General features: G+C 27.0%; 1 protein-coding gene across 5 annotated transcripts in view; it reads right to left on the bottom strand.

Moving 5' to 3' along the window:
* LOC142323932 (uncharacterized) overlaps positions 1-27,213 on the bottom strand; it is a 483,338-nt gene that overhangs the window by 390,975 nt on the left and 65,150 nt on the right. Inside the window, exon 1 of one of the 5 annotated variants that reach the window (XM_075364307.1) lies at positions 507-571. The exons of the other annotated variants lie outside the window; for them this stretch is intronic. The gene's annotated coding sequence lies outside the window, so the exon portion shown is untranslated. Of the gene's footprint in view, positions 1-506; positions 572-27,213 lie in introns of those variants that run through there. 5 annotated transcript variants of the gene reach the window in all.

The following is a 27,213-nucleotide window of genomic DNA, read 5'->3' as shown; positions in this document are numbered from 1 at the left end:
GTAGCCAAAAAAATAGGAACAAACATTTTAGATCGATTTAATTTGATGAGTAATTATAGAATCAAATTTATCTTCACTGCTTAACTGAAAATGATATTAATAAAAAATGATAAAACATTGCTACTACTACTACGCAATCCTTTCTTGCATTTGCTGAAAACACTAAATAATTTGACATTTGGTACTGCCCAGCAGGAATGCAAACCGTATAAAATGTTCATTAAGCTAAAGACTGAAACGTTTTTCAGTTCATCGAGAACAATATGAAAAGAAATTTCATTAAATTGGTTAATCTTGCTGATAGAAGAGAAACGATCAATTGTATTTTTGGTAACTGAAAAATAAAATCATTCAGAAGAATTATCGTATTCTCTGTATTTAATACAGAGCAGGGTTTATTTCTCCCGATTCAAATTATAGATTTTACAGAATATTTAATACTTAGATGGAAATGTATAAATTAATTCATAATTTAAAAAAGTCATTATTAAATAGAACCAATTTACCTGAATGAAAACAATGTGAGAAATCATCACAATCTGTTTTATCTACATAATAAATTAAACTAAAAGCACAAATCAACGATAGGAATAAAACACGCGTCGTAAAACTAAACCGTAATCAAACAGCAAAAACTGTAACTGACGGTGAATGAGTAACGTAACAGCAACAGGTGAGAGTCCAGCTCACCAGAGACTGAATCAGTGATGCCCATTCACTTTATGAAATAAAAAAATTCCCTTTTAACAAATTTGTTAATATTCTTTATTCGTTTATTTTTCACTTTTTGTGTAATTTATTTATAAATATTTATTTACTTTTCCTTTTTTAATAACGTAATATCAGTAACATAATTACGTCACTGAATAAATAAATTTAAAGTAAATAAATTATATTTCTTTACGAAATCTATTTATAAATTACTGCAATTCGTTTTAACGTAAATTATACGTTTTTTATTTTAAATAATATATTACAAAATTTATAGAATTATTTTAATAAATTATCGTAAAATAAAATCTGTTGAACATTTCAAATGAAATTAATGGAAAAAAACTGAATTAAAACCATTCGTACAGTTTCTTTATGCGTTTAAATCATTTCATCTATATAGACAGTAGAATAATAATTTACACAACAGTTTAATTTTAAAATATTATGAGTTCATATCCGGAGATGGTAGAAATGTCTTCTTATTGTTTAATAGAAATGAATTAAAGTAATTATCACAGTAGCCTAATGACAAATTTTTTTATCAATATGGTTTGGACATTTGAGAAATATAAATGATGTAGAGCAATCAAAGAAAGTAAAGGAAGTAAAGTGGAAGGATAAAACCCAAAAGGAAGATCTGGAACAAAGAGGGACGACCATCTACATAAAGTGATACTTCGGAGAACATTGATTTGGGGCAATCTCACGGAATCACGAAGAATTAAACACAATAACGAACTTCGCTAAACATAACACAGCTGGTTATTATTATTCAGATGCAATTATGAGAAGACGAACGTTAATAAAAGCAAATTGATTGAGAGTACCTTTTATTAGTTCTCTTAAGCATAAATTTAACTGCAAACAAAAATAATAATTTTTCATTGGATGTTATATATTATTTGGCATTTCAAAAAAAAACATTTGGAAGGAAACAATGTTTTTTTTTCAATCTTACTTATTATTTAACGAAACTTTTAAATTTCAAACAAAATTGTTTATGTTGTATTCATATTAATCCTTGCAAAATCTTGTCTTTAGCCTTCTTCTAGGCCACCATTCTTGTCCAGCTACTTCTACGTCTGCAGACATCCTAGAAATATTTTTGGATTTTTTGCTTTTTAATCTATCCACATCATCTAAACTGAGTTTCAGTTATGATCTAATTAAATGTCTACTCTAAAAAGCCCTTTATTGGTGACATTTAACATCTCGTCCAATCTAAGAGAATAGAGTAGTATTTTCATCTCCATCACAATCTTTATGAAATAACTTCTCATCACTGAAAAACATTCCAGCTCATAGAGAATAACTGGAAGGATAATTCATTAATATATATTAAATTTTAGATGGCTTTAAACCTTTCTACCGGACGTAATAGATATTTTCTTTCCTCAATTCAGTCTTATTGCTTTTCTCCATCCTTTGATCATTTATTTATAACTATTATGAAACTGAATTATATTTTCAATAAAATCATTGTAATTATAATACATAACGGTTCCAAGAATAATAACTTAAATTTTATACATAATTTAACAGATTTTGTGCATAAAACAACTTCACAGAATGAAGATGAGGTTCTAAAGAGTATATAGAACGAAGTTAAGACGATTAAAATTAAAACCCCCATTTTAATAAATAAAATGAACGAAAAATATATTTAAAAAATAAATAATTCGAAGCTGATGGTTTGGATAAACTGACGAGGAATCAAAGAAAGTAAAGTAAGTAAGGGTGGAAGGAAATACTAAAGGGAAGACGTGGAGCAAGATGAGAGTAACATCTACATAAGGTATCGGAGAAGATTGGTTTAATAGAGCGAAGGACTGAATACGGACTGAACACTGCAAACTTCGCTAAGCACGATACGCTGGTAAAAAAGGGAAACTAAATAAATAAGCAATGATTGCATAAAAAATTATTGAGCTTTTGCACACGAGATAGCGTTAGTGTAATAAAGTCTAGGAAGACCAGCATGTAAGCAGCAATCATATCGCCATTAGCTTGAACAGCTATCAACAAACAGTGTTAAACCAACCATTTAGAGAAAGCCGGCTAGGAAAAGAAGCTCGACGTTTGGGTTCCACGTGATCTGATTCAGAAAAATTTACTCGATCGAATTTCTATTTGCGAACCTGTACTGAAACGTAACGAAATCGAGCAATTTCTGAAGCGGTTGATCACGATTGATGAGAAGTGAATAACCTACGACAACAACGCGTGAAAAAGATTTTGGTTGAAGCGAAGAGTAGTTCCAAAGTCATAGCAAAGCCGACATTGACGCCCAAGAAGGTTATGCTGTGTGTTTGTTGGGAGTGGAAGGGCATCGTACATCACAAGCTGCTGCCGCCAGGCAGAACGATAAACTCAGACCTGTACTGTCGACAATTAACGCGACTACATCTATGCACCTAGTAATTCAAAAGAAACGGCCTGAACTGGTTAACAGAAAGGGTGCCGTACACCACGCTGATAACGTCAGACCGCATACATCTTTATCGACTTGTTAGAAATTCAGAAAACTTGACTGATAGGTTTTAATGTATCCACCGTATAGCCCAAACCTAGCACTCAGTCAGACTCTCATTTGTTTTGTTCTCCGTAGAACTCCCTGATTGATGTTTAGTTTGTTTCAAAAGAGGCCTGTGAAAACCAAAATTTCTTGATCAGAAGTCACGTAAGTTCTTTAGCAACGAAATTATGGTGTTGCCAGAAAAATGACAGGTCATCGAATAAAATGGTGCATACGTGGTCTCATAATGTTATTTTCCAATAACAATAAATGTATTCTCGATTTTGGCCTCCAAAGGCTCAATAATTTTAGTCCAACCTGATGTATATGTACTAACACACAAAGACAAACATATTGATTCTCTTATCTAAGAATCTCTCTACAGATAAATTATTATCTAATAAATATATCAGACCGTATGGATGATCTGATATATTTATTCAGAATATATTCTTATTCTGATATATTTATTTTTTCTGAAAATGTTTCATTCATACACACATAAATAAAGTATTTTCTGCAAAAAACATTACTGATAATTCCAAGATAGTAAACCTTATATCTACAAAAATCTCACAACTATGTGTACCTATGTGTACTCACAATTATTAGCTGTATCTAATAAAATGTTTTTCATTAATTTTTATATAAATTGAAATCGTGGTAACCTAAAATAATCCACTTTATATTAAAAACAAAATCTAAAAAAAACTATTTTAGTTACCTAATAATATTCGTATAACATACGGTATAATTATTAAATATGTTGTAATTACGAATAATATTTATTATTTTTGCAACCATTTTATTAATTATAATTACAACGATTTTTTTAATATAATTCAATTACATAATCAGATAATTACAGAATTAAATAACCATTAAGTTAATTTACATCTTAATATAATTAATACGTATAAATGGAATTAGGTCAACGAACACGTGTCCATTCACATATGTTTTACAGCTCCTATGGTGTAAGTTACATGTAAAGATCATCTAATCTAAATTTACCTTTTAAATCCAAAGTAAACAAAAAAAATTATAAATAAATAAAATTTTATAAATTTATTAATAAATTATTATAACTTATTTAAATTTTTATTCAAGTTATAATATTTTTATAAGTTAAAATAACCTACTTTCAAAAATAAAAATGCATGAATTAATTTTAAAATACACTGGTTAAAATAAAACATAATAAGTGATGTATATCATATATAAATATTAAAACAAAACTTGATCATTTTTCATCTTATAACTTTCCCCAATGATCTCACTAAAATTAGAAATAACCTAAATAATTATTCAAATATTATTTATTACGAGTATATTATACAGTTCAATTTATACATAAATTTATATATTATTATATTATTGACATTTTTTAGAATTCAGCTCATAAAACAAAAATAATATGATAAAAAAGAAACATATATCTTATATATAGTGGTGTTGATTTTTTTAATAAAAGACTACAGTAAATATATTTTTATTTTTTTTTTATTTTATGCTATTTAGTGAAAGTTTTAATAAAATAATTGGCTACACACCAAATGCACAGCTATACCATTTAAATGTGTATAAAATTATTATATTCTGAATGATTTTTAATGTTTTTATTTGATTTATATAAATTTATTTAAACTTCAAAGTGGAAAATCGTTAAAAATAAACAAATTATATTGCGAATTTGTAAAATATCTATATATCTGAAATAATTGGCAAAAACCTTGACAGAGTCTCTCAGCCCCACTTGATCGATTTCGCCATTTTTTTTTTAATGACAGCTTATGACCCCTAGACATCTCATCAATAGTCGCCTGCCCCTCTTCAGCAATATGGAAGGGGTATACTAATATAGATAAGTTTATATTAGTGTATTTGTCGACTGAACAATACAGATTAAATAAAATTTCTACCAATATTCAAAAGTTTTAACTAATAAACGTTAAATATAGAAATCTATCATTTCATCAATTTATGTAAATATAGGTTCCATTATTATCCTAAATATCGGGCTAACATTTTGTTTTTAACTAATGCCCTAAAGGTAAAAAAATAAGGGTTGAAATTTTGAAACGAATAATGTAAACTCGTTCATCCCCTATGAAACTAATACATTTTGATATATTTTAATTATTATTCAGCTAGAAACATATTTAATTTAAATATTAAGAGATTGAGAAATGTTAATCCCCAAAATAAATTTATTATACAAATGAATTATTGATTTTCTTCCATATAATCCTGTTTTAGGTTGAATCATAACATCTTATATTAAGATCAGAAACAAGAACCTTTGATAACGATTCCTAGAATTTTAGAAAGGGCTTTGACCACAAACTATACTACTGCACGAAGCCAAGCTTCGAAATCTTGATACCAAAGATACTTTGTGAGCACTCATATACTCTCAGCAACTGTATTTACGGTATTTAAAAAATTACGAGTATATCGGGGTTAAAAATATTTAATTTCTCTTAATTTCGAATTAAGTAATGAATCACAAAATGAAAGAATATCTCGTACAGTGTTTTTCCACAATTGTCCCAAGTGAGCACCTTATCACACAGTGCATATCCGATCGATAAGAGAGTATTCCGTATTTGTTTATAAGGCTCTTAATGCCAGGATGTTGATATTGATATTTCAAATGTTGGACTTACGAGTACCGAGATTAAATGTAAGAGATCATCGTCTCCTATGCCCGAGTCGGAGAACGCCTCTTTCGCCGTTGGCCAGAGGTATTGATAATAATAATTTAATAATTAACTTAATTAATTATTAACTTTTTAATAATTGAAAAAAAAAATGCCATAAAACCGCTAAAACACGAAATAAATAAATTATAATAACAGAGCTTATGTAAGATCTCAACAGAGATTTATTAAAACTATAACAAACTCATTTGCGCCACCTGCAGGTTTTAAAAAAAATAATAATTTTAAATTAGAAAAATGTATAACTTTTTAATTATAACAGATACTGTAAAGAAGTTAGCATCATTTAAGCTATAAATTATGATTAGCATAATATGTAAAATGCAAATTAATTTACAAACATGTAATATGTAATGTCAGATAATAACTTTGTTAGAAATGAATTAATAATTGAGAGTACTGTAGTAATAATACAAATGTTCATTCGGGAAAGTCTTATTAGACTTTTCATTGATAAATTGTTTTTTTTTTCTTTTGCGATGATTTCGCCACATAAGCTTGAAGGATATGGAAATGGAATTTTGTAGCATATGTAAAATGTCATGCCTGACTGGGACCTCCGGATGAAAGGCTGATTACCAGTCCGCAACGGAGATCGGAAAAAGTCATATATATTCTTATCTTAAAATCAAAATTTACTCAGAAGTAATCATAATTAAGAAAAATTACCAAACCTACGCACAAATTCACATAAGCGTGGTAAAAGAAAAATGATTATTTATAAGAAGTTTAATTTATTTATTGACTTTTATAATATTTTTTTCAATTAAGTTAATTACTGTTGTATACATTTATTTAATTTGATTTTAATTTCATTAAAAATGACATTAGAATAACATATAAACATTGTAATAAAAATTAAATACAATATATATACAAAAAAATTCTTGTTCTGCGCAAGACCGACTTTTGTTATACAAAACATAAATTAAATGAAAAAACAAGGAGAGGTACAAGATTTTTATATTAAAATATATCGTCTGTTTACAAGAAAATTAAATTATTATAACCGTAATTTGATGAAATAATTAAAAATAACGAGTAGTCCATACACGCAAGCAACAAGTTTAAATTCGCCCACCGCTGTGACTCACTCCATAAGCGCGTATGAAAAATACACCAATACAAAGTCAACATAACGTCAAATTGAGATTGTTTTGTTGTCGACGACTTTAAATTGAGCGTAACTGAAGAGCGCACTCAACCAATATGCATCAAATTTTCACATGCACAACTTTAATACACTATTACAACATATCACTCAAATTTAGCAATAGCGAAGCATTGCCGGATCCACTAGTTTTATTATAGTATATTGGGGGTATCTAACGACACAAACGAGCAAAGCTAATGATTCTAATTCATTTTCTATTACTGTATTCAATTTAAATTGAAATTATTATCGAATTTTAAATTTACATTAAATATAATTTATTATTTTTTTTCTTTCAATACACTTAAAAAAATATGCATATATTTTCATATATCACACATATGTAACGGTTTTCAAATTCGTTTTCAAATTATTATTATTTTTTTAAATAAATTTTTAATTCAATTGATTTTAACGCAAACTTTGCTTATGTATATCACTATAACACAGATTACTGTTTTAAATCTTATTTGGAAATATTTGAAAGGTTTGTTTACTTACTCATTCACATTGCCAGTACAAGTTATTATCTGATAGCTTATAAAAATTGAATTGAAGAATCATATCGTAGAACTTCACATGCATATCTATATACGTATTTAAAATAACATGTCATGAGTCATTCATAATCAACTCCCAGTAAAAACTACTTAAAATAAATTGATGAATACACGTATATTCGTGTTTCTTGCAGTGAAGAGTAAGAAAGGATTTTTTAGAACTCCTAGTTTAAAGGGTTAAAATGGAAACAATGAAATTTACTATTTTAAAAAATTTTCAGTAAAAAATGTAGATATCAACTTGATTTTTGGCGTGTGTAATCTTCGTGTAAATATTTAAAAACAAATTTCTAGATTTTTCGAAATTTGATCTTAAAAGGGGTGAGGAAAGGTATAAAAATTATCAACAATGATTGTAAATTTTCCCAATTTCCGATTATACTGAACGAGACAATCACTAAATTTAGGTTTGCAAATACTCTTCAAGTAAATATTTAAAAGCCACTTTCGGGTTTTTTTTAAATTCGATTTTTAAGAGTGTGACGGTGTTCGGCACAGCGGTTCAACTAACACAGTCACTGTATATGTGACGCGGCTGGCTGCATCTGCGTCCAATTACTTGATTAAAAAACATAAATAAAAAAAAAAATAATAATAAAAAATTTTTAAAAAAAACGAGAAACGGTACAGTGGACGGGAAACCAGCTATATCTACTGTTTTAAAGAAGGAGGCCGACTATTTTAATACCCGTATTTTTCAGATCGCACAAAGTTTCGGGTCCTGTATTTATCAAATTGTTGCTCTGAAGAAATTACAATACACTGATAGCTTTAATAAATTAACAGGCTTTAATTTTTATTTATTATTATTCTCAGAAGCATGAACAAGATGACGGGATAAACATTCCCTGACCGCGACGGGAAACGCAAGTAACCATATAGTGCGGGCGAAGCCGTGACGAGGTGCTAGTACATATATATATATATAAATATATATATATATATATATATATATATATATAAATTTCTTAAACAAGGTTTCAGCTGATTATTTTTTTTAATAGAATAAGAAATAATTTAAAAAATTTTGTATCCACCTTACCAGCAAAAAAGATGTGATTTCTCGAAATCTTTCGGTTTATTTCAAACCATCATCAGAAGATAAAATGTTATAAGTCAAAAATTAAAATAATTACACAGACATGACTGTTTGAATGTCAAAAGTATACTGAAGACAACGTAGTGAATTCTGGTTATCATAATGATAATAATCATAAACAACTAAAATATCATTTTTGATAGCATTGTTTCCTTTAATTCTATTTTATTCCACCAGAATTCACTATATTGTCTTCAGTATACTTTTGACATTCACATATTCATGACTGTAATTATTTCAATTTTTGACATATTTTTTTATCTCCTGATGATGGTTTAAAATAAACCGAAAGATTTCGAGAAAACACATATTTTTTGCTGATAAGATGGATATAAATTTTTAATTTATATATATAAGAAAGGGAAGATTTATATTAGATTGTCGTTAGACATTTCAATAACATTAAAATCACGTACATTTCTACTCTGAAACGACATGTAACAAACAACAAGTATTAGAAAGAATTATGCATTGTCAACACTAATAATACAATGCATTAACAATTACGTATTAAATATGTTAATACAATACACAAAATAATTTTTATTCTCACAATTAATGTTTTATTTTGTTTAGATAACGTAATTTATTTATTCACTTTTATGAATACACATTTATTATAAAATTACGTAAAAGTTATTTATATTCATAATTATAAAATTACATCAGTTAGTATTTTCTAAGAAATATTTTTTTCTTCATTTTATTAAATATTCTGTTCAACTAATTAGAAAAAAAACACTTATTCAAAAAAGTAATAAGTGCTTTAGAAAACTGCCGAACTGAGTAGTAACGTCTCTGCCACTAATCCAGAGTCCGAATCCCGGTCAGGCGTAGCAGTCTTCATACGTTACAAAAATTGTATACCTTCATATTCCCACGTATAAGCTTCAAAACATCTGTGTTGAATTAATGAATTATTTCATCATACGAAAAAAGTTAAGTATTGCATAATCACGTCAGTTATCATTTTCAAAATGGAAGATGAAGGTTAATCCGGCTAAGTCTACGCATGTTACGTTTGTGAAGAGGAGGGGTGACCGCCCGCGAGTTCAATTAAAAGGAGTTTTTTCTTCCTGCATGCTAACAGCGTACGATATCTAGAACTGCATGTCAATCCCCGTCTGACAAGAAGGATTCATGTCAAGGAGAAAAAGAACACAGCTTCATTAAGTTCAGGGAGATGGATTGGTTATTAGGCAGGGGGTCGCAACTGTTGCACTAAGCGTTTCTGAAAGCAATTTGGACCTACGGAATCTAAGTATGGGACACAAGTGAGAGTAACAGAGAAGTCGTACAACGATTCCAGAACAAACTATTGAGTAATAGAAGCGTCGTGGTTTGAGAAAAAAAAACACTGTAATACACGATTATCAGGGATTGCCAAACGTACGAGAGGAGTTTCCGCGATTCGGTACAAGATACAAAATAAGACTGAATAAACATGTGAACTGGCTTATGGTTAACCTCCTTGATTACAGCGAAGACGTAAGGCGCTTGAAGCTACTGCAAATAGATTTGTAAGTTCTTCGAGATTAGAGGTGTATCAGCTGCCTAGGATTTATTGCATGGACAAACTTCTTCAATTCGTTCCATCACTTACTTTTGCTGGTTCTTTAATTTTTTTTCACTGTTTCTTTATTCAATTAGTTATGCTTTGTTTGACTGATCTTTTGGTGTTTTCTTTGCTTTTTATCTTCTGAATTTCATCAATGTTCCTTGGAATCATCTTTGTATGTAATTATTTATGTTTATTATATTTTTATGTATACTTTATAAGATATGTGTACATAAACAGTTCTTTGAGGAATTTCAATGGAAACTCTTCTCTGCAGAAACTCTTCTTTTTTTAATCAAATTTACTTATGGTTCCGGTAAATTGGAACTAATTGTAAATTAAACACTGCAAAAAAAAAAATTTAACCAGTAATCTTTTAATTTTTAAAGTAAATTTTGGAAGTTATTTTACAGCATTTTCGTCTTCAGTATTGACTGATGTTCATAAATGAATGTTTTGAGGAGGTTAGGAAATCGATTTATTATTTGAAACAGAAGAATACTTTTTATTCGTATGATGTGTTATTTTTATCAATTTTAGAAGCATGTCAGTGAACCCACCGGATTGGTATAGTGGTGAACGCGTCTTCGCAAATCAGCTGATTTGGAAGTCGAGAGTTCCTGCGTTCAAGTCCTAGTAAAGGCAGTTACTTTTATACAGATTTGAATACTAGATCGTGGATACCGGTATTCTTTGGTGGTTGGGTTTCAATTAACCACACATCTCAGGAATGGTCGAACTGAGACTGTACAAGACTACACTTCATTTACAATCATACATATCATTCTCATTCATCCTCTGAAGTTATACGTGAACGGTAATTCCTGGAGGCTCAACCGGAAAAAAGAAAGAAGAAGCAAGTCAGTGACTTTCAAAAAGTTGTAATTTGTCAAATTCTAACTTTTTCCAATTTTATTTAAGATTTTTATGTTGCAGCGTATATATTCAGGGATGTTCTGTTTGTATTAGATAATTAAAAAGGTTGGTGGTAATTTTCTTGCGTAATTAATTTATATATATATATATATATATATATATATATATATATATTTTTTTTTTTTAATTATTTTTATTACGTAAAAATATTAAATGGGCTATGAATGTTTTTACCTTCAAATCCATAATTTTTCACTCTCTTATCCTCCCTTAGAAGATTTGAAACTCTTTCCACTAGATTCACTGTAGATTATATTTGAAGATCCAATGTTTTTACATTAATTAAGACAATAAAATTTAGTGAATAAATTGAGCAGTAATATTGAACTCCTCAGAATACCCGGTTTTGCTTCATTTAGGTTCGTTTTCGATTACATTTAGTACAATAAATTTATTTTTACTTTAAATGTTATTCCAAATCGTCTTAGAAGTATTATCCATCCTAGCTTATAACCACTAATTTAACAATTACCGTTAAAAAAAATTATAAACAATGACGTAATACTAAATAATAGAAAAGTAAAATCTTTTTAATTTATAATTTCATTACAACACCAAAAAATATTTTATAATAAAATCCGCTTAAGAATAAATAGAGAATTATTTACATAAAATATATGTTTACATGCGTAACCTTTAGTTAGAAGAACGATATCTAAGAAATTCCGTACATATATTGTCTACTAAGAGATGGTATATTCATCATCATAATGCGGTATAATATAATATAAATTACCGCGCATATACTGCATGTGTGCAATTTTTTTAAACATAAATGTACATAAGCATTAACATTATACTCGTATAATATTGAACAATCTAAAACAATTACTCGTCCAGAAAATAAAAAAAAATTTTTTAAATTACTCAAAATTACTAATAAAAGTAGTTAACAGTAATAAAATTTTACTTTCAGGAATGAGATAAAGCTAATAATAAAATCAAATAGCATTTAATTTCTAATTAAAATACGTAAAACATAAAGTAACTGTTTATTCTTGTTTTATTAATAAGAAATTGCAATTTTTATGCATAGTATTAAAATAACGGTTTTTAAGTGTTTATGTTACAATCACGAATAGTAATTATAATAATATAATGTAAATTACTACACTTTAATGCATCGTCGAGCGCATGTGTGTGTGTGTGTGTGCGCGCGCGCGCGTCGTGTATTTATAGCTATGTTTCTGTGTGTTAAGTGAAGAGACAGTAATGAGTAAAATATAAATTATATATAGTGAATAGTAAAATGCGGTTTTTCAAAGTTCAAGGAAAAAGTATGAAGTAATTTATTTTATATTTCGGCTTTAAAAAAAAAAAAACCTTTAAAGTCACGATTAATGTCAACATCTTCTTTTGTAGCCTAGACTATTGTACTACGAACTATGAAATTACAAAAAGGTGGGAATAGAATAACGTATTATATACTTACATCTTGTTTGTCAACAAAATATAAAATATATATATATATATATATATATATATATTTTAACAGGGTCATTATTTTCGTTTATATTTCTACTTTAATAGTCAAATTATTTATAATAATAATAAAAAAAAAAAAATTTAACATGAAATTTCTTTTATAGAAGGTAACATTCCTTCCTTTTTGTAGTATTAATATAACTCTTACTTAACCCAGTGCAATTTATTTAAATTTTGTAACACTTTTTATACAAGCAGTTTTTATGACTTCGAAATATCTAATAAAAATAATATTTATTTATTTATTTAAGGGGTATAAAACCCAACTATTGTTATCAATTTGGAAGATAATGTTTAAAAAAGAAAACTATTAGGATCAACAAAGAAAAGTAAAAAAAACGGGGCAAAACATTGAAAAAAGGAGGGGTGAAAAAATGATGATAAGCAACGGGATTAAAAGAAAAAATTGTCAAAATAAAGGAGGAATAAAATAAAAAGCTGGCAACACAGTTGTAGTACTTTCCTGGCGTTGTTTATTTATTCTTATGAGATGGAAAAGTAACAAGCCCAGATATATAAAGACAAACATTTTTGATATGAATTAGGCAAAAAGCATTTCCACCTGTTTATCAAAAACATGTCCTTCAGTTTTTATTAAATGTTTGATCTGCTCAATGAATTTTAAATAGCCGCAGTAATTTGACTGTGCTTAGGTAGCATAAAAAACATTATCATGTGATTTATTCATGTTGGTAATGTAATTGAGATGAAATTGATTGATATCTTGTTTAATGTAAACTTGTTTGATTATTAGTGATTTTTAACATGGAAATAACGGTTTTAACAAAAAATAATTTTTTTAATTTAAAAAAAAATCGATAATTTTAAACTTTTATCGGCTCCCCCACCCTCAATAATGCCGCAAAGAATTTTTTTGGGGTCACTTGTATTACTACTATGCCTATGAAGTCATAAAAAAAAAATCGGTTAAAAAATATGCAGTAAATAAAAAGATAGGTTTTCAGTTTTTTTGAAGAGATATTCCGGGACAAAACCATTTTTAAAAAAATGATAATATAAGCATGCACGCATGTACAGAGCTTAATATAAGTAGGATTATGTTTGAAAAATTTTGAGAAAATTGACCCAAAATAAAGTATCTGCTCTACTCCCTAGAGATATTGCCTTGTCAATAGTTATTACAAGTCAACAGTTGTAACCAGTTAATTAAGCTGCAAACAAGCCAACACACGTGAATTACTATCAATACTTCCAACTTTTTTTGGAATCCCTGGGTCATGAAACGCCGAGAAATATAAAAACAAAACCATACTCCATTTTTTGACTGATTGCCATTGTACTTTCCTACCTCTAGAACTATGATTCCACCAAAGTAAAACAGTGCGGATGGCAAAAAAAAAAAAAAAGGTGAATGATTTGACATTTCGAAAAGAAGACATTTTTTAAATAAATAAATCCTTATTTTACGCTTCCACATATAAACTAATTTTAATTTAAAAGATATGGTAAAATCAAATTAAATTAAGTATACCTAGGAAAGATAATAACAAAACATCGCTAGAAAATCTAATTCTAGAAACCAAATCCAATAAAAGGGTATTAGCATATCAGTTGACAAGAAACATTTTCAAGAAAGAATCTATATCCTACAACGCGACATTTAGTCACTACAAAACAAGAATGAAATCTAAATGTTATATTTAGCAGAAACAATGACGCTAGATAATAAATCAAAAAAAGAAAAATCCTGAAAAAAGAAACGCTCAAAATGCAAAGATAAAAATATACTAAAGTCAAATGAAGTGTAATACTAAAGATTTAAAAAAAATTACTATTCAATACGAAAAAGGAGATTATATTTCTTTGGGCATTTAAAAGGAGTGAAAAGAAACTAACCAAAAAAATATTTAACTTCTTAAAAATTAAGAGCAAAAAAACTGGTTCAAATAAGTGAAAAAAGAAGTAGATATAAAGGAATATTATATTTATATGATAAAGAGGTGTTTAAAAACAAAATAAAAAATCTAAAGAAAACACAAAGAGCAAACTGAAAATATAAAACAGAAGAATAAAAACGAGCTAAAACTAAAAGAATGAAAAATATTGGGAGAAAAAAAATATATAAAATGAAGTTGTTTTAACTTGGTCCATCGAAATCGCAGATGAAGAAAGTATGCGATCTGTAGATAATAATATATAGTATAAATTACATCAGAATTGGATAAGTATATAACTCTACGAATAAAAAAGAAATTGCTCCTGCCATTCTCCTTGATGGATCAAGATAAACCTGATAAAAATCTTCATCCGAGCAGCATTGCACAAAATACAAAAATAAATATAAAATAAAAAATAAAAGTTTTTTTGGGAATGCCGGTTTTTGTTTTTCGAATTGACAAGCTTGAGATTCGAATTATTTTTATTCTCATTTTTTTTATAAATAAATTTTGTGTCTTTTAATTAAAAAAGAATTAGTTTTTCCTTTTTTTATTTGTAAAAGTGGACGACCGACCAGATACTTTCCTCCTTCTAAGATGCAAACACTACTCGTAATAATTAATATAATGACTTCGAATGATTGAAGGTAAATTGATATATTTATTTAACAAGCTTACACTAAATGATGGTTATAGAATTATTTTGAAAGTAAGATAAGAAATTGTGTTTTGCTGGATGTAAAAAAAGAATGTCTCAGTCTGACGAGTTTGAAACCGAAACTTATCTTATGAAAGTTAGAGACGAAACCATTATCCAAATAGATTAACAGATATGTAGTGAATATTAATTTTTTTTTTTTTTTTTTTTGAGTGGTAGTGTCTCGGCCTTTCATCCGGAGATTCCAGGTTTGAATCCGATTTAGCATGAAATTTTCAAACGCTACAAAATTGTCATTTCATTTCATCCTCTGAAACAATAACTAACGGTGGTACCGAAGGCTAAAAAAAGAGAAAAGAAAGAATCTTAAAAGGACAGAAACCCCAACACAGTAATTAACTCCTATATATTCGGTTTTATTCGGATTAGCAGCTATCGATGGATGCTGAAATGAATTTTTTGTAGCAGGTGAAAAAATGACATTTTTAACCATGACTCGATCCAGAACGTCCGGATGAAAGGCCGATACGAAGATCAGCATATTATTAATTAATAGTATAATTCATCGAACAGAAAAATTATATACTCTATTTAAACAAAAAATAATCATAATAACGCAAAAAAATTAAATGAATAGGAAAAAGTAAAAGGAGAAGAACCGGAGTTCAATGCCATTAATAATAATAACAGTAATATCATGAATAAAGTAATAATCTTAAGTGAATATAAAATAAAATATAATAAACTATACAGTTTTCACAATTATTTTATACATAAATTTGTTATAGCATCCGTGAAGTACATATTTAATATTTCATACAATGAAAATAACGTATGAATGATAAATTTAAGAACATATTATTTTAATTATAAATGAATTCTTAATATGTATTTAAATTTTAAAAAGATGATAGGATTTTAAATAAATCAATAAATTTAATTTAAATTTTAAATGCCATATTATTGTTTATACTTACTTAACACATACATTTTCTTATTTCCAATCGTATTTTTTTTTAATCTGTTTCACAATATGTTTAAAGTAATACTCGAGTGAGAAAAGTAACTAGTGTTGAAGAAGAACAAGAAGATGATACTGATTAGTGTGAGAAAGAAAAGGTTACTAACTCGCACGATTTGAAAACAACAACCCAAGTTAAAAAAAACTATAGACAGACATTCTTTAATTAAGTGTCTGTAACAATGTAGTTCCTTCTTGTACCATACGTATTTTTAGTATCACCCACTGTTTTATTAAACATAGGCGTTGTTACTAACGTTTTTTGCATTGCATCCTATTGCAATGTAACAGAAACAAAGAACATTCTTACATACGTTAATAGTAATACACAACTAAAATATAATAAAAGAAGCTGCAAACATATAATGTATGTACTGTATTTACATATACATAACATAATTTATTATCTTTTTGTTTTTCAAGTTAAAAGTTACCATGTATTTAAATAAAATACCAAATTATACAAGTGATTGTTTAAGAAAAAACTTATTATAATAATTTTTTTTTAATTTTGTTATTTATTTTGTTAAAGATAATTGCTTAATTTATAGAGTATTAAGAATTATTACCAGTTAAGAAGTTTTTAAATCTATTAAAAGAATATATTCTTTTTAATATAAAAAGTAATAATTCTTTTACTAATAAGTAGATATTTTACACGATATTAAGAAACAATACAAATATATCAATTTGATTTCTATAATGAATCAGGTGAGACGTAATAGTAACGTATAGATACGGAAAGAAGAAAAATACGCTTTTCTCACTAGACATTTTTGTCAACCTACTTTTCCTTTACTCGTACATCCCACAATTCATGTTTCCCTCGACTTTTAAAATTAAAATTAATTAACTAATTAATGATATCTTTCCATTCTTACATCTATAAATATTATTAATAGAATAGAAATTATAATTTTTTTAATTATTTTATTTTTGTCATTTTTAATATTTATATTAACATTTTATTATTCAATCATTAAATGCCCATTTACGAAATGGAATTTCAATTTAATTTTCTTTAAATTTAAAAGGATACCTTTGTAGTGAATAAATAATATTGAAAAATTATAATGAACATCAGAATTTTATGTACATTTAGCGAACTAAAAGAAAAATTAATTTTTTTAATGGAGAAAAAATGTAATATTACATAGTAAAAATTAAAAATAAAAATTAACAGAATGATTCATTTAAAGTGTAACAAACTTTCTCGGGACCTTATGTTCTACTGGTGAAAAAAAGAAGAAATATTTAAATATAAGTAAGGAAACGTTTCGTTAGCATCCTCCAAAGCATCCTCATTCATCCTCTGAAGTAATACCTTACGGTGGTTCCGGAGGCTAAACAGAAAGAAAGCATGTCTAGGGTGACGAAAGATTTCGTCCCGATTTCTGCGCTTTCGGTAAAATTAAGTCAGACTAATTCTTTACAATCACACACTCAACACAAGAATACAAGATACAGAAAACCACAATTACGCCCCCCCACACACACACACGCACACACGCACACACACACACACACACACACACACACACACACACACACAGTCGGTCCTCATTTGTGTATTGATGTTCCTTTGATTCCGGCGTCCGATTGTGTGAGCGGGCGTTTCCCCTTTCCTGAAGTAATCCTGCATAAGCGTTTGCCAGGAGGGGTGGAGGATTAGTCGGTAGTGCGCAGGAACACACACGCACCTAATAATACCTTGCGGAACCTGTTAGCGAGCCCGACACTGCCTAGGCGGTCTTATGATGGGGTTCCTCCCCAAAAAAAGAAAAAAAGGCTGTAATTCTTTGAACCCAATTTAAGCGGTAAATTTAGTGGTTTTAAAAGAAATCTGACCTGAAAAATTTTTAAATGGGTTCAAGTTGGAAAAATCTATATTAGTTTTCGAGAAATCTAGGAGTAAAATAGTGCGAATAAAATCTCCCAAAAAAAAAATACTAACTAAGAATTTAGAAGTTTATTAAAACACAAGACATATCAAAATGTGAGAGATTTTAAATATCTGACCTGAAAGAAATATCAGCCAACATCTGCTAACGAAGCATTGCCGAATAACGAATAACGAAGCATTAAATTTTCTTCTTTATTTTCACCAGTAGAACATCTCCTGAAAGTCTGTTTTATTCTTCATGAATCACACCGAAGCCTGTATTTAGCTTAAAAAATATATACCGAATTTTAAAAACGTATGTCAACCAAAAAAAAGAAACTTTTCAACGGTTAAACTTAGAAAAATTAATTTAGCAAATCCTCCTACTTCGAAACGGTTTTTTTTACGGTAAGAGACCACCACACCCCAAACACTCAAGGAATTCCCAAAAAGAAATGGGAAAACTCAAAAATTTTGGAAAGGTAAGGTTCTGATATATCATTTACTCCTTGTTTGCTACTCCCATAAGCAAACAGGTTTCAATTTTTCGCTAATAGTAAGCGATTATAACAAAAAAAAGTATAATAAATATAAAATATATAATTTTTACTGGAAAATGAACAAATAAAATTACGCTATATTATTTCAATATTTGAACTCTGCTTTAAAGACTAACGTTTACCTATATAATTTAGCTTGTATAATTTCATTATCATATCTATAATAACACTTTTAGATTGGACCAATATCCTGTATGACTTAATTCGAAGACAAAGTATTATTAAAATTTTACATTCATTATTAATTAATTCTAAAAGAAATAGGTTTTATTATTATTATTTATCTATGAAACTAAAATTATAAATAAAATTATCATATAAAAATTATGTAGTTTATATCTGTTAAGGAATACATTTATTACAAAAAGACAAACATTATTTTTACGGTATTGTATTTGCACTGAATAGTGGTTATTAATTTAATTTAAAGAAAAGTGGAAATCGCAAGCAAAAAAAAAGACAAAATTAATAAATAAAATAATAATAATAATATTTTTTTTATATATTTTAAGAAATATTTAATTTTAATACATAAATTACTAATTAGAAACAAGATTATAATAATTAAAATTTCCTTTCACATACTAATAAAATTTCTTTTTAAAAGAGGAAATGAAACCTGACCATTTATTTATTTAACCAGTTTATATTTAAAGAAGGAAGTATCGATGGTTAGATAAACTGAACGAATATAATATTGCGGCTACTCAACGGAAAACATAGGACAGTCAACGGGGAAAAAGATAAATTCACATCACTTTTTATTTTTATCCTATTATATTTTAATATTATTATTATTATTATTATTATTATTATTATTATTATTATTATTATTATTATTATTATTATTATTATTATTATTATTATTATTACTCAGTATTTTTTTAATTTTATTTTAAGATATAATAAAATTAAAATATAATATTACGAAAATGATTCGTAAAATATAAAAAAATAATAAATTATAAAATATGATTTATTATTTCTTGATATCTATATTTTACTTTTCGATAAAATAAGTAAAGTATTTAAATACACATTTTATTATTCCCTTATTTCTTTTTTATTATGTATTTATTTAAAAAAGAAATACTTTTAAACCAAATAGTACCCATTGTTTTTTCAAAACAATGCTTCCAAAATTCTTTAAATTTTCGAATTATTTTATTTTTTTTTTAAATCCAGTAAATTAAACACTTAGATATAAAAAGACTTATTTTTCATTATACATAACGATTCAGGAAGAATGTAACAAACTTTCAGGATATGTTCTACTAGTGAAATTAAAAAAGAAAATTCATATAAACACAGGTTTGGAAACGCTTCATTAGAGAGTGACGGCTGGCGAAAGATTTTGCATTTTCGGTAAAATTAAGCCAGCTAGTAATTCTTGGGAACTAAATTAAAGCGTAAATTTAGTAGATTTATATGAAATCTGACCTGAAAAATTAAAGAAAAAAGATAGGTCTTAGAACTGCATTTTTAGTAATTTGGTTTTGAGAAATCTGGGGTAAAAGACAAAATATTGAGATCGAAAACATACTATTTTATGTGTGGCATAAAATAACTTAATTAAATGAACACACAATTAATTATCTTTAATTGTTTATTATTCTAAAATAGTTGATTCTTTTATTTTGTAATACTGAAAATTTTTATTTCTTTCAATACCTAGTTAAAATCTGCTACATTTTGATATATTTTGTTTTTAATAAATTTCAAAATTCTTACGTTCGTATTTAGTTTCTGTGTACTTCATTCTTAACATTTTACTCAGAAACAAAATCTCTACAAGTTTTGTTTATAACATTTGTTATCTATTTAACAAAATTCTTTTACACCAGATTTCTCAAAATCTATTAAAAATTCAGTTCTGGAAGCTATATTTTTTTTTTTTTTATATATAAAATTTTTCAAGTCAAATTTCATATGAATCTACTAATTTTGGTCTCAAGAATTATAATCTAGTTTAATTTTACCGAATAGGCGCAGAAATTAGGGCGAAATCTTTCGCCAGCCAATATTCAAAACGAAGCATTACCCTATATTTATATGAACTTTCTTCTTTATTTTCATCAGTAGAACATGTCCTTAAAATTTTTATATTCTTCGTGAATCAGTCTGTATAATAACATTATTAAAAGGATATAATAAATTTAACAGTATCTCTGATACGATTCGATGATGAATAAAAAATAAATCTCAATTTGTTTAATTTGACTGAATTAAACTAAATAAAACAATAGCTGTTTGTACTCTTTTTATAGCAATGATATGTGGCTGCTTAAAGATATATAAGAAGTTCCTTAAAAACATTTAAGAAGAAAATCTGTGAAAATTTACTTCCAGTGGATTGTTTTAAGGGATTCATTCAAAGTGATATTATTAGGTATAAAAAACATAACTAATATAATATATATACTAATAACATAGTATATAAAACATAACTGACTATAAAGAACCTTAGAGATCAAGATGAAGAAATATTACTGAATTTGATTTCTACTGAAAAAAGAAAATTGATTAAGCGAAAGTAACTCATTAAAGATATTATCCCCACCAAAAATTTCTGTCGGTAACAGACATACATATGTGGGTGAGACAGTGGTCAGACGATAGAAAATAAAATGAATGATGTAAGCGTTAAATCAAAGAAATAGGTGGGTAGAAATGATTAGCAAATAGAAATTAAAAAATTTCTAAATCGTTTAATACACATAGAGCAATTTAGTAACAGTATGGTGTAAGGAAGACTGAAAAACAGAAAAGGAATTTTAGAATAAATCAAAATGAGAATAGGTGTTGAATGAGGAAATTTCAAATAACAGAGAATGTTTACTAAAACTCTTTTTTTAATTTTCTTTTAAAACATTTTTCCTTTTTTTTACAAAGAACGATAGGATTATTTATAACTAAAGGAAGAGAATAAGAGGCATTAAAATAAAAGGACGCGAACAATATTTTATGAAGTCTTACTGGATTTTTCAAACAAAGATTATAATATATACAAAGATTAATTAATCCCTTCCCGAATTTAAATTCAGATAATCTAATATTTTTATTAAAAAAAGGCCAGGAAAGGTTTACATTACTTTCACGGCTTTGCCCGTAATACTTTTTTTTTTCAAATGTGCCCGTAGGCTTTTTAAATATTAATGACTTAATCATGTAATATTTCGAGTATAATTGCGAAAAAATAAAAATGTTCACTAAAAAAATTTCGGTGATCAAATGACGTTTTACCTTAAAAATTATACAATATTGTAAGTATAATTGAGATAAAGATCAAAGTTGTTAATGAATAAATGTTAAGTCATAGTACCCCTTCACCAAATGAAGTTTTGATTATTAAGATTAAAATATACTCTAATCGTAACAGCTAAAAAAAATTTACGAAAAATATTTGGGTCGAATTTTTACCCTCTTTCTCGACAACAACCTCATTTAAAATTTTTAATAACAGCTATTACTTAAAAAAAAACAGATAAAATATCAGAAATTTAAAAAAAATTATTTGAATTCTTACCCATGAGACTCTTTTTTTAAAAAGCTCTCATGTGTAATTTAAACAGATATTTTTTATCTTGAAAATTACAATTTTAAGCAAGAATCTTATTCCGCTCTCTTGCTTTTTAGGGCTTAAAAGTTTATTTCTTGGAATAATTATTTACTTCAATAAGTCGGCTAGATTTGAGGATATTTTTACGAGAATGCTTTAGTGGTGAATCAAAAAAAAAAAAAAATCAGAATGAAGTCAGGAAATATACGTCATTATTAATACTTTTTTAGCCAGATTTCCAAATGAGCTTAAATTAAAATGCACCACCTTTAAAATAACAAATATTAATTGCAAAGTACGTTGGAATACAAGTACAACTTTTTTTAATGGCTTCATACGAAAAAATATATTGCAAAACGTTTATTTTAATTAGCTCAATTAACCGTCATATTCTTTTAACCGACAGTTAAATTAATATACGAGTATCTAATTAGCAATTTTTTAAATAAATGACAGCTAAATTACCTGTCAGCATGCAAAAAAAAAACCCCATTGATATAACAGTTACATCAAGATAAGTTGTAATTAAAAATACGAAAGTTCTTTCTATCCAATCGATCGTCCATTTCATGCGTTATAATCTTTTTTTTAATCTTACTTTCTCGATAATTATAATATACTACTACAAACAAAAATATTGTAATATCTCAAAATTTTGGATGCCGGTTTTCTTTCGAAACTTGTTTATATATATATATATATATATATATATATATATATATATATATATATATATATATATATATATATATTTGCGCGTACGCGTTTGTGTGTGTGTTTACTATTTAGAAAAATACTTATTTTCGCGTAAAATTCATCAGCAAACTTTTGTTCCCCATCAGTAATGTGTCAAAAAAACTTCTGCGTAGTTCAGCGAAAGAAAACCGACTTTTTCGTTATTTTATTCTGTACCTTTTTGAAAAGTATCAGCTCATTCTAATCTAAAATTTTACAAAGAAAATGAATTAAGAAATATAAAAAAAAAAAATATAAAGCAAATTAAAATAAAACTACACACAAATACAAATAATAATAAACAAAATAATTTTAATATACTGTAACAAGAAAATCAGTAATAGTTAATAATTCCGACGCCCTCACTATTTCGGAGTCAGAAACGGACTGATTTTCACAGTTCAACACATTACACACGTTCGATTAATCAGTAGACCCTAGCAACTAGCACGCATCAAGTTTCAACTCGTTCACCGCTGTGACTAACTACATAAGCGCGTATAAAAAAACACACCACTACTCAGTTAACATAAACCTTAGATAAAAAAAACATATCCATTCATCATGACCCTCAAAGTAGATAAATACACCGAACAATATTACTCAGATAATGAAACGTAAACGTTCCAACTTGCAGCATCATAACGAACCACGCTTCTAACTTGCCTCGCTCAAATTTTTTCGACCTTAAATTGAGCGTAATTCGAGAATGACACGACTAACTTTCATCTAATTTTCACGTCACAACTTCAGATACACTACTACAGCATATTTAATTTTCAGTGAAATTTATTTAGTAGTCTAAAAAGAATTTAGAGCCACAAAAACGTTATTCATAGGCCTGCATATAAGGAGATTACATTCTAAATGAATGGTATTTTCGTACTTCTCATAACTCAAAAAGTAAAGAAAATCCATTTTCACCTCATCCCCACTTCACCCATGCGACCGAAAGAAACACCGTAACCGTACTTTTCTTCGAAAAGTCGGTAAAAAAATCTTTTAAAATCCATACATAATTTTCCAGTACCAAAACAAAAAAAAATCAAAACCGTTTGAAGGGTTATAAATTGTTCATATTAAAGTACGAATATATTTAAAAAGCGATTTGGATTAAGGAAGAGATCCGGGGATGGGAGGAAGACCAAAATTATTAATTTATGATTGTTTGAAAATCGTAACTTACTTTCATACGTTGCATATTACTGAGCATTTATTTTGTAATTACAATTAAATTTCATTTCATATAAATCGTAACAATGAATAATATTTTTCAATAATACAAATCATTTTCGTTTCCTTTCCTGGATAAACATCTTTATTATTGTAAAAAAAATACCAAAATTTTTAAATTCTGGAAGAGCAACTAGAAGTAGATACAATCGGAAAGATTTTGCAACCGTGTTACCAACTTTATTCTTTTAACTTGAGTAATTATTCTGCGTAATTCGTCGCTGCTGGCTTCGAAAGGTATAACAAAGAACCCGCATATTGTTATACATTACGTGAGGGACCTTTTTCATACGATTTATCTCTAACCGCAGAGAGTTGAATTACTAATCCTGTGAATAGGATATCTCATGCGGGATTCTTTAAGTTTTAAATGACTGAACAAACGATAGCCTACAAAAAAATATAATAGCTATTCTAAACTTATTGCTATAATTTCGAATAAAGCAAATAAAATTTATATGAACAGCAATTAACTCAAGAGATTATTTACTTACTAAAAATATTTAACTGCTAAGGAAGATTAATTTTGTAATACATCAGGAAACAAATAAAATTAATAATCATGTTCCTAAATTAAAAAAATTCTAGGGAAAAATAATCATTCTTGAAGTTGACCAATTAAAAAAAAAAAACAGCTAACACAAACTGATTCTAAACTTTACAAAGTCCATTCTAAAAGATTTTTAATTACTTTACAATAGCAATAACAGATGCAAACATTTAATCGATTTATTACTGGAAGAAATTCATAACATAATATCTGTGGGAAAAAAGGTAAATTATTTATATTTAAAACTAAGTACCCTAAACGCCAACAGAAATAAAGAAAAAGGATTAAGAAGACTAACTTCCTTGACATTTCTCCAACAGTATATTACTATTCAACACTAGTATGATGCAGTACGTTTGATACGTAGCCAAGTTTCACTCTACCCGGTGCAGAGCGAAACTGTTTTTTTATAGAAAATGGATGTAATTCATTTCACCTTAAATAATTACATACATGACGTACATTTAGTTAAATGCAATCATATTTTTATGTACGGGTAAAAGTTAATCGTGTAAATAAATAATAAATTTGTATCTTTCAATAAAACATATTGTACGGTAAATTAAATATTATCATTTACCTGATGTGTTTGAAATTTCCATTAATATTATGTATTCTTATAAAATATGAAATTACCTGCAACAAAAAGACCATAAATAGTATGTTAAAATTGAAATAAATATTTAGTGTTTAATATAATATAAAGTGTTAATAGTATACCCATATACAGCATTACAGAAAATTTAATATGTTTAATTTTAATTTTTTTTTAACAGACTGAGCATTTAACTAATCATAGTTGGCATTTAAATTTTGCCTTTCAATCTACGTTCGCCGATTACAATGTTAACATATACGTATTAGTGGTGATTAAAAAATGGTTATTTTTTAGTTGGAATCCAATCGGTCTTCAATGTATTCAGTAAAAAATAAAATTCATGGATTATTATACATGAATTTTATTTTTTACTTTTTAAAATAAATAAATATTTTAAAAAATTATTTAAAAAAAAATTTTATATATTTTTAATCTCATTTTAAATATTTCAATCTCATTAAGCCTGACCACGTGACCGGTACCTCAAAACTTTTGGTTCATGAAAATGTAATTTTTTTCATGACGTAATTTCAATTATTAAATTTATTAAAAAAAAATATTTTTTTATAAAATTTAATATTTATAAATATTAAATTTTAAATAACTGCGCTACAGTGCTTTAATTTTGCATTTATAGGAAGGTTCTTTTTTTTAATATTTATTGTGTAAAAGTTTAGTAGTTATAATTTTTATTTTTTGATCTCAATCACTAATTTTTCTGTTCCGTTTTTATTTATTATTCCTCCAAGATGTTTAAAATAGTCCGTGATCTTAATTTCGTATCTGTTTTACGAAAGTATTTTTTATAAAAATATTTTATCTTAATTAATTGTTATTAAAATCATTTTTTACTTCCTGTTCTCAGAAAAAATACATTACAGTAATAAATTACCGTTGTTCGTCGTTAAAAAAAAAATTAATTACTACCTTGGAGGATTCACGAAGCTCGACACCCGGCGGGAATCACAGAATTACCGGATATAACATTGCAATGTTTTATATCTTCTAATATTATTTTGTACTTTAAAAAAACCACCAATTATATTTTCAAGATCAAAATATGTATTAAAAAATAAATATATTTCCAATAATAACTAACTACAAAAATTGTTACCCTAATCAGAATAATTTTTTTTTAAATTAAGGATAAAACACGTTTAATTTTATAACAAAGAAAAGGGGTCAAATTTAATTAAGTAGAGTTCCTCAAGTAGCGAAGCTAAAATAACAAAATGACCATGAAAGAATCAGGAGCAATTTACTTATCACTTATTCCATCATCAAAGTAATTTAAACGCATTACTTACATCATTTTTAACTTAAGGTTATGTACAAGTAGTAAAAAGACCAATCATTTTCAAGCTATCTGTAGCTCATACATTAATCTAATTTAATTTTATTCTTGAAAAGAATTTGCGCAATTTTTAATCTTAATACAGAATCATTTTACAAAAAGGTTATTTTTTATATTAAATTAAAAAAAAAGCTTCATTTTAAAATATCACATTATCAAACAATATTACTTAGAAGATTTTTTACTTAGCTTTTTACTCTAAATAATACCTAATTAATTTTTATATATATAATATCAAATAACCTCATGCTTAAACTATTTTAATTTAATAAAAAAATTGTTTTCTCTAATAATTTATCTTTATTTATTTGTTTTTTTTTTTTTTTGTTTTCAGAAACTGGAAATAATTACAAGAAAATCTAACAAGTGAAGATAAAAGCGATCTCATTTGCATATTTCACGGAAATGGATATTTCTTTGAA

Source organism: Lycorma delicatula, chromosome 4 (assembly GCF_047948215.1).
Source record: "Lycorma delicatula isolate Av1 chromosome 4, ASM4794821v1, whole genome shotgun sequence".
Classification (NCBI taxonomy): domain Eukaryota; kingdom Metazoa; phylum Arthropoda; class Insecta; order Hemiptera; family Fulgoridae; genus Lycorma; species Lycorma delicatula.
The sequence above is the reverse complement of the archived record's forward strand: the minus strand, read 5'-3'. Positions and strand labels throughout refer to the sequence as shown.